The 9,756-nt window shown below is 46.2% G+C and overlaps 1 long non-coding RNA gene across 1 annotated transcript; it reads left to right on the plus strand.

Annotated features, from left to right (window-relative positions):
- The first annotated feature begins 1,217 nt into the window (after nucleotides 1-1,217).
- On the plus strand, nucleotides 1,218-9,542 carry LOC119088018. The gene is made up of 3 exons (XR_005091572.1): nucleotides 1,218-1,379; nucleotides 2,259-2,464; nucleotides 9,445-9,542. It is a non-coding gene; the product is annotated as an uncharacterized LOC119088018 (long non-coding RNA).
- Nucleotides 9,543-9,756: the final 214 nt, after the last annotated feature.

Raw genomic sequence — 9,756 nt, forward strand, 5'->3', positions numbered from 1 at the left:
TGCTGTACTGCTTAGGGAATACCTGGAAGAGAAAATGTGTGAATGTGTTCAGTAAAGGCACACTTTCCCAATTCTTATTCTTTTAATTTTTAATTCCCACGCTTCTCTGTATGTGTGCATGTATGAATGTCTGAGGACAACTTTATGGATTAATTCTCTCTTTTCCACCATGTGGGTCCCAGGAGATCAAACTCAGGCTATCAGTCTCAGCAGCGAGCACCTTTACCCTCTGAGTCAGATTTCAATTATTTTTGATACAGGGTTTTTTTGAATCTGTTGCTTTAGAATCCTTGGGATTGGAGGGCAGACTGTATGCTGACTTGTTAACTTTTCCTCATCTATGCTTGGCACATAGTAGGCCCTCAGATGATGTTTATTGCAAAAGCAGAACGGCTTCCTAGGGCCTGGAAAAAGAAAGAGGAGATTCTCTATGGCAAACAGTCTACCATGCCACCATCTTCCCAGAGGCCATGTTTGGGCAAAGTTATCCACCTGCATTTGTCTATTCTCCATGACTGTTTTGTGTTTGTTTGTTTCTGGGAGACTGAATGAGGAAGAAAAGGTGAGTTGGGACTAATTTTTGTGGTAGGCATGCTCACATATGTAAGCCAGTGTCTGGCTGCCTCTATTAGTTCTTTGAGAGCTATATAAGGTGAAGAGAAGTCATCCCTCTGTGCGGAAGGACATGCTCAGAGGACCTGGAAACCCAGGTCAATTCCCCATTGCCCTGGTAACATCCTTCAGCTGTAGGGTTGGGTTCTTGCAGGTATCTGTCATCCTATACTGATTTAAATACGGTTGAGATTCTACACTGACATCTCCATTTAGAAGTCAACACATGTGACTCTGGAAGCAAACGATAGGATCTGCACCATCATGTTTCCCAGCAGCCACTTCTCTCAGGCAAGAGTTTGTTTCCAAAAGTTTCTACCAAAGCATGGCTTTCTAGAAACTGTCTTTGAACTTTGGTGGTTATTGGTAGGTACTTAATAGTTTCCTTAAAAACTCTCTTCCAGGGCTTAATTTTTTTTTATGATAAGGCTCTTAAGACAAAGGTTGGTTTAGAATAACTTATCCATGAAGTCCATTAAATTTCAACTATGAAAATAATTCACTAGAAAAGCCATTTTGCTGTAACACTGTAGGTGGCCTTTAAGGAAGAGAGTCTAGGAATCTCTCTACAAAACAAAATGGTTTTATTTTGAGTCACAATATTCTAGATCACTTGCACACTGACCATGAGCCTGTCTTCTTCTATACCTGTGCACCAATCTTCAAGAGCAAACATTATCCACAATTTGGTTTCCCCCTAAAATATGGAAAGCTGGAGCTACAGAACTTCTGCTGCAAGATAGAAACTTTTAGAATCATTTGATAAGGTATCCTTTAATTTCTCTTCTTGACATCTCAGCAGCCTGAGTGAGGTCTAAACGACTTCAGATCCTGTATTAGTTACTCTTCTGTTATGACAAACGACAGAAGGGAGGGTTTGTTTCAGCTTACGCTCTAGAGGGGAAGAGTCCCATAATGGCGAGGAAGATGGTGGGGTGGGGGAGGGGCGGGCAGAAGGCTGGCTGAACACATTTCAGTTGTACTGAGGACGCAGGGTTGGGGGTGGGGAAGGAGGGAGGGCGGAAGAGGGGGAGGGGGAGGGAGGGGAAAAGAGAGAGAGGGAGAGGAGGGAGCAGGGAGCAGGGGGAGGCTTTAAACCCTGAAAACCCATCCCTAGGGATAAACTTTCTCCACCAGACTGCCCTGCCTAGAGGTTCTGTAACTTTCCCAAACAGCACCACTCCCTGGGACCAGGTATTCTGCTACAAGAGCCTGTGGGGGAGACATTTCTCATTCAAACCACCACATACTTTACCTGCTTAGGAAACCTAGGGTCTAGTCTTAGCCCAAAGGTCCAGGATCCAAAGGAACGGCTCAGCTTGTTTGTGTATATGTGTGAGCCAGGTCATTTCCTACCCAGTGCACTCAACACAGCGTTCACGGGGCAGCTCACACACAGCCTCTCATGCCTGAAGCATTAAATGCTTAAATAACTCGGCAGTGAGGGAGTGAGCTTGCTTCTTGGCCTCCATCCAAGCTGCTGATTTGTGCACAAATTTGGAGACGGCTTTTCTGGAAGGCATCACTTCTGCCCATGGGGGAGCAAGCAGTTTCTGACTCGGAGATGCTCTCTGCTTGGAGTCAAATGCATTACACACCCAGCGCGGGGTTTGCACTAACTGTCTCTCCTTGTTTTCAATATTCAGGCAGACGTGTTCATGCTCTGCAGAAACTTCTCTAGGGAAGAACTCTTTCATCCCCGTGCCACATCTCTTCCCCCATCAGCATCCATCTTCTGGTTAAGCCGATGCGGTGACACACGGACAAAAAGATGACACTGATTGGAACTGGCATGTGGGCTGTAGGCTGCTTGAGTGACAGGCCTTTGCAGATTTTCATAGCATCAATCACGGTGTGTAATTGACGATTTAGATGTTGTAGTCTCTGACTCACCTGACTACAAACTTCTGGAGAGCAAAAATTATACTTCCTCCTTCATTTCATATGATCGATACCAAACTAATGTCTATATCCATAAACTACACTCAACACACAGTGGGTGAATGGGTTGTTTGAATTTGTGTCCTCCAAAGGCCCTGTGCCAAAGGCTTGGGCACCAGCCTGTGCTGTTATGTGGTGGCAGAGAAACCTGTGAGAAGGAAGAATTGAGGCCAGTGGGGCTCTCAGAGGAGAGACGGGACCTCAGAAACTGCCTCCTATATCACTCCTATGACAGCTTCCTGGCTGTCAAGAAGTGAGTAGCTTCCTCCATCATGTATTCCTACCATGATGTACTATGCTGCCACAAGCCCCAAGGCAATGGAATCAACCAACCATTGCTGAAACCTCTGAAACTGTGGGCTAAAATGAACCTTTCATCTTTATAAGTTGATTGGGTATTCTGTCACAGTGATAGAAGACTGTGTAACAGAGCAGTTAATAGCTCTACAATACATTGATCCAACCCTGACTTAGGGGTGAGCTACGGCATTAGAAGAGAATGTGGTGTGTTGAATGACGGCTTCCCAGGAGCAGTATCTACATCAGATCTCCCCAAATTTCTGAACATGTAATCTTATGCAGTAAAAGAAATCTGGCAGAGGTATTCAATTTAAAGATTTCACAGTACAAGATCTGGATTATCTGGGTCCTAAATTCAACAACAAATGTCCCTAAATATACAGATAGGTGAGTGCATAGAGAAGAAAAGATTGAGGTAGACCAGAAATTCTCAACCTTCCTAATGCTACGAGCCTTTAATACAGCTCCTTGTGTTGTGGTGGACCCCCAACCACAAAATAATTTATATTACTGCTTTATAAGTGTAATTTTGCTACTATTATGAATTGTAATGTAAATATCTGTGTTTTCCAGTGGTCTTAAGCAACCCCTATGAAAAGGTCATTTGACCTTCTAAGGGGTTGCGACCCACAAGTTGAGAACCACCGAGTTAGAGTGATGCAGACACAAGCTGAGGAATTCCAGGAGCTACCTGATCTCAGGCAAGACAATGAAGGCCTCTCCCCTAGAGCCTCCCGAGGGAATGTGGCCCTGTCCACACCTACACCTCAGACCTGAGGATACCAGAGCTCAAAGAATCCAAATTTTTACTGTTTTAAATCTCCAAGTTTATACTAATGAGTTACAGAAGCCATAGGAGATGAAAATAGAACATAACTTGCTTTGTAGAAATTCATGAAAGCCTGGCACGGTGGCTCACGTCTTTAATCCCAGAACTCCAGAGACAGGCAGGTGGGTCTCTGTGAGTTCGAGGCCAGCCTGGTCTACATAGTGAGTTTTGGGTCAGCTAAAGCTATATAGAGAGACTCTAAATCAATCAAACATATCCATTGACACCAACCACAGAACTTGGCTCCTGATATCTAGGAGGCTAGCTGAAGAAACTCTATTGGCAGAGCACATTCAGGGAACATGGACTGTATTGTTGAAATGGGATGGATTTGGGGCTACAGTGTCATAGTAGCGAACACTTAGAGTTCTCCAGAGTTGTGTGATTTACATCTGCAAGATATGCTGCAGTATGCATGTGAGTAGACCAGTAAATACTCCAAGCTTTGCACTTGGAGAGAGAGGAGCACTTTGGAGAGGGAATAGGTACACAGAGGACTGTCCTCTCATGAGAGAGGCCTTTGAGAACCCATCATTTGTCATTTCCAAGGTTCGAAAGAAAAAGGCTTTCCCCTCCCAAGCCAGGAATGGTCACCAAGCAGATCGGCCCAGCTGCTTCGGAATGTCCTGTGTGTGCTGGCCCAGCCTGAGATCCCTCTGTCTCATGGGAACTCAGCCCATACATGGATGATAGGTCGCCACAGTGAGGGGCGCAAGGAGGACTCAGCAGCCTGCCAAAGCAACTGCATTGCGTCTGAATGCTTGTTCATAGGGAGGAAGAGATCAGTACTGTTAGGGTGGACGTGACCTGCACAGCAGCCTGGCTGTGCTGAGGCACTCAGACCAGAAGGACACTGGCTCCTGTCACAGCAGGGCACATGTGACTCCAAGCCAGCGTCTGCCAAGCAAGTCACACTCCAAGCCACACGGAAGCAGAGTTCGCTGTTGCCCAGCCTGACCCCCTGCTATCATGGTGGAACCTCTCTGTCTTGCCTTTTGTACCCTTTACGAGAAGGCTGGCACTCTCTCCTCCAAAAAGGTGCAAGGGCCGTAAGTTTTGTCTGTCCTTGCAAAGGAACTTTTTAAAATTTCAGATATGAAGTTTAGAGGCCACTTGTCCCTCTCGTCTCTTTTAGTTAAAAAAAGGAAACAGGATGATGGTCATCAGGCACAAAGAAAGAAGGTAGATTTGATGATGAGCAGGACATGATGAGCCCTCCAAAGGTCATGCCAGCCTGAGGGGCAGGTGACAAAAAGCCATCCTCATTGGGTCACCAGGACCGGCTAGGTGTCCCTGCAGCCAAAGGCAGGAAAGAAAGGGAGAGGCTATGGTCTTACCTACTTTAACTTCATACTTAAAGAGGGTGGAAGGAACTAAGCGAATTTTAATTTAATCATCACACTGACAGCTGGCTGAATAAAATGGAAGGTATTTATGTAGTTTAAAATCCTTTTATAGCTCCCATCCATCCTTTTTTTTTTTTTTTCCTTCCTGAGACAGTCTCAATATATAGCTTAGGCAGGGCTGGAACTCATGATCCTGCCTCTTCCCAGACACTTCGATTGCAGGTGTGTATTACTATGCCTAGTGATTCTTACATTCATTCATTTTCTCTCTGTGTGTGTGTGTGGACGTATTCACACATGCTTAAGTGCATGTGGAGGCCAGAGGTCAACACTGGGTGTCCTGCTTAATCCCTCAGTACCTTAAGATTAAGAACTAGGACTCAGAGATTCAGTTATCCTGGCTGGTCAGTAAGCCCCAAGGATCTGCTCTCCAGGGCAGGATTACAGGGATATATTGACACACCTAGCTTTTTGTGTGGTTTCTAAAGGACTTGATTCAGTCCTCTTCCTTGTGCGGCTATTATGGACAGCAGCCATCTATCTCTCCAGCACCCCCCCCCCCCCCCCCGTCACCTCTTCAACACCCATTTACTGAATGTCTGCATGGGCCATGCAGCTATGCTTACAATATGTAGCCCTTTTCTTAGTTTACCTACTTGTATTACATTGTGTTGTATCCCATATCATTGTATTTGGGGTCAGGAGGTGTTTGGGTTTGAATGTAAAATGTCCCTCATAGGCTCCTGTCTTTGAACATCTGGTCCCAGCTCTTAGTTCTGTTTTGCAAGGTTGTGGAACCTTCAGGAGTTGGTGTCTCCTCAGAGGAAGTGGGTCATTGAGGACAGGCCTTAGTTTATAGTCTGTTCTGTCAGGCTGTGAGGCAAAAAGTCCCAGCTGCACATACCTGCCACATGGAGCCGCCTGCCGCCATGCCTTCATCATGGATTGTACTCCTGCTTAAACTGTGAGCCAAATTAAACCCTTCTTAAGTTGCTTCTTGTCAGGCATTTGGTCACAGTAAGGAGAAAAGTAACTAATACAGAAGGATGTCAGCATTTACCATTCATTCATTCATTCATTCATTCATTCATTCATCCAGCAACTGCCCCTTCAATGCCTGTATTATGCCAGGCTATAACTAGGCAGAACTTTCTTAGGACTATACTCACTATGTGTTTCATCCTAATTGCTTTCGGTTGCTATGATAAAAACCATGACCCACAGCAACTTGGGGAGGAGAGGGTTTATTTGGTTTATATGCCCGGATCACAGTGCATCATCAAGGGATTCCAAGGTAGGAAGGAACTCAAGTAATGCAGGAACCCGGAGGCAGGAACTGAAGCGGAGCCCATGGAGGAATGCTGCTTCCCGGCTTCCTCTCCATGGCTTGCTCAGCCTGCTTTCTTATACCACCCAGATCCACCTGCCCAGGGACAGCACTGACCAGTGGACCGGGCCCTTCTACATCAATTATTAATGAAGAAAATGTGCTGCAGACTTACCTATAGGCCATCGTGATGGAGGTATTTTCTCCACTGAGGCCTCATCAGACGACTCTCGCTTGTGTCAAGTTGACAAAACACTAATCGGGACACGTGTGTCCCGTCAGGTGCTACGCTGTTATCTTGATTGCTGTTTAGGAGGGAGGATGGCAGAATCATTTCACATCAGCTTTGGGTGTGTGTGTGGGGGGGGGTCTGAGAGCAGAGAACTTACCACAGGTGAAATCTGACCCATCACATAAGCAGAAGGGAGATGCAGTCTTAGACCTTGAAAGTGAGCTGACAGAGGACAGAGCAGTGAAGCGACATCTGTGATGTGATTCAGCTAAGGTGGGGCACAGGTAGAATGGTGGGTCATGCCCCACACCCCACAAACATGGCTCCCAAAGCCTCATGTGCACAGCTCTGTGACAGACACATCTGGCCCTGGGATGTGCCTGGGGCACAGGACATTTGGGTGCTTTGCCCTCTCTGCCACTCTTACTGCTGAAGGAGGAGGCATGGCTCTTCCCTGTGATCTGCATGTAAACTAACTCAGATAAAGGTCATTCTGGCCTCCCTCCCTCCCTTCCTTTTCTTTATGTACTTTTGTTTGTTTGGTTTTGGAGATGGTATCTTGCTATACAGCCTAGGCTACCTTCCTTCCTTCCTTCCTTCCTTCCTTCCTTCCTTCCTTCCTTCCTTCCTTCCTTCCTTCCTTCCTCCCTCCCTCCCTCCCTCCCTCCCTCCCTTTCTCTCTCTCTCTCTCTCTCTCTCTCTCTCTCTCTCTCTCTCTCTCTCTCATAAACTTGTCAGGAGTAGGAAAGGTCTCTTTTCTTTGCATAATGAAAGCCGGGCTTAGAGCCTGGTACATGAAAACCACTCACTGAATCATGGCTGAATGCAAATCTCTAAATGAGAGCTAGAGAGCCTTATACAGGCTGGCCATGGCCAGGCTCTCCACTGATGTCAGGTGACAGGAGGTAGGGCGATGCTGGGAGAACTGTAGACACAAAACCTGGGCATAGGGGTTTGGGATATGGCAGAGGGGACCCCAGGTCTACCACAAACCTGAGTGAATTGAGTTGTTTATCTCTCTGTGACAGAAGACCCCATCACTTCATCCTTCTGCTTTGGGATATTGCCATCCACCTGGAAGATCACCATGAGAGGGTTCTTGTGGGACCTCGGAGGACGTGACCCTCTCTGGGTCCTGGGCAGTGTGTGGGGACAGGACTTCACTGCATTGGGTCACAATGGTGGAAAGACAACAGCGACAGGCAATTGCCCTTTCTAAGTTTCTCTCCGTATTGCTCTGCTCTCTGAGAGCGTATTCTGACACACAGAGGAGGCTCATACAGTCAGAGCACGCTGTTTTCTCATTCAGCCTCGCTGCTGAGCCTATTTGCCAAGAATTCCCCAGAGGAGTGCACATCGGGAGGACTGGTCTCAGGCTTTCTTTTTTTTTTTTTTTTCTTTCCATTTCTTTTATTTTCTTTTTCCCTTTTGAGACAGAGTCTCATGTAATCCAGGTTGGCCTCGAACATGCTTGGTCATCAAAGATGGGCTTGAACTCTTAATCCTCCTGTCTGCACCTCCTGAGTGCTGGGCTTCCAGGAGTGCACCACCCACCACACGCAGCTTGGCCCACCATTCCCACTAGCGAGGGATAGCCATTTTCCCTGTGCTTGCATTAGATGGCTTGGAAATTCATGAGTTGAAATAAGAGAAGCCTGAGGAGGAGCCTGACACCATCCCACCCTTTTCCTGGGTCAAGTACGAGTTCATTGATCAGTGAGTGACCTTCCAAGACTGCACTTCTCCTTCCAAATTCCATCACCTCCTTCCAAAATCTGGCACCACAAATCACAATATATTCTTATTTCCCTGTCACTCAACATCCAGGTAGAGAAAGCACAATTTTATATGTAAGTATAGAGAGTCTCATTTTCCAAACCCCAGGCCTGTGTGTTTTTGCTGACGACACATTATTTATAATCATTCTCTTAGCAGTATCCCTGGAGAGGGGTGCCTTTGTGAGGGGACAGGGGTAATAAATGGTGATATGTTATAGCTAACGTGGCGATATTTATCCCAGAGCCATGCGAGTGGTCCCAGAGCTTGCCTTTCACACAGATGAAAGAGCCCAGATGGCTGACTTCAGAGATGCCTATACCGTTCATTATATAACTGAAGATATCTGAATGAAAATGTAAATAGTAACTTCTAACATTGGAGTTAAGGATGATTGAGTTAATTCAGTGCAGATAACTGATACCAGACCCTAACCCAAGCAAAGCAGGGAGCAAAAGGAGTCAGGAGAACAGTCCTGTCGGGGAGAAGGGAGAAGGCCACAGAAGAGGGGAGAATGAATCCCAGGAATAAATCCACCTTTACTCTTCCTCGCCCAAGGTCAACCAGAAGCCAGTAGAACAAGATCTCAGTTCAGGGACTGTCACAGACACCTCTGTGACTCAGGACCATTTTCAAGACTAGAGTACTTGCAAAGGTCACACAAAACTGCCAAAGCTACACCCAGAATCTAGAGTAGTTCTCAGCCTGTGGGTCGCGACCCCTTGGGTAACCCACTATCTCCAAAAATACGTACATTACAGCAGAAAAATTACAGTTATGAAGTAGCAACGAAAGTAATTTTATGGTTGGGGGGTGTGACCCAGCATAAGGAATTGTATTAAAGGATTGCAGCATTAGGAAGGTTGAGAATCACTGATCTAGAAGGATTTTTATGAAACTACAAATAAGTGTTTTTTTTAAAAAACTTCACTCATGGGAGTGGGTTAGGGAGCTGTAAAACATATTTTACTATAGAACATGAACATGTATACACCTCAACATAGACCACGCAAAGGAAAAACAACAACAAAAACCAACTTCAATTCTAAAAACCCGTTTTCAATTCTACCACCTTTAACAGCATCAAGAGTCCTTCCCATCCCGCAGCTTTAAGGAGAGATTTCAAGAATGGCATCCGTGGCAGTCTACCCTGGGCAGAAGGCAAATAATACTGGCTCCATTGGCTCAATTCGGGTTGCTGTGTTCATTCTGAGCCCTGCGTGGTTTACATGAGGGAGGGGGCTTGGGAGACGCGCCCCTCCCCCGTCATCTAATAGTCTTAGGATATGGCTTACCTGAAGTGTCGACTTTCCACACAGAACTGGGTTTGGAGTCGGTTGCGCACTGGTAAACAGAGGTCTGAACAGCTGTGTGTACGCACATGGTGTTGCTG

Source organism: Peromyscus leucopus, chromosome 5 (assembly GCF_004664715.2).
Source record: "Peromyscus leucopus breed LL Stock chromosome 5, UCI_PerLeu_2.1, whole genome shotgun sequence".
NCBI lineage: Eukaryota > Metazoa > Chordata > Mammalia > Rodentia > Cricetidae > Peromyscus > Peromyscus leucopus.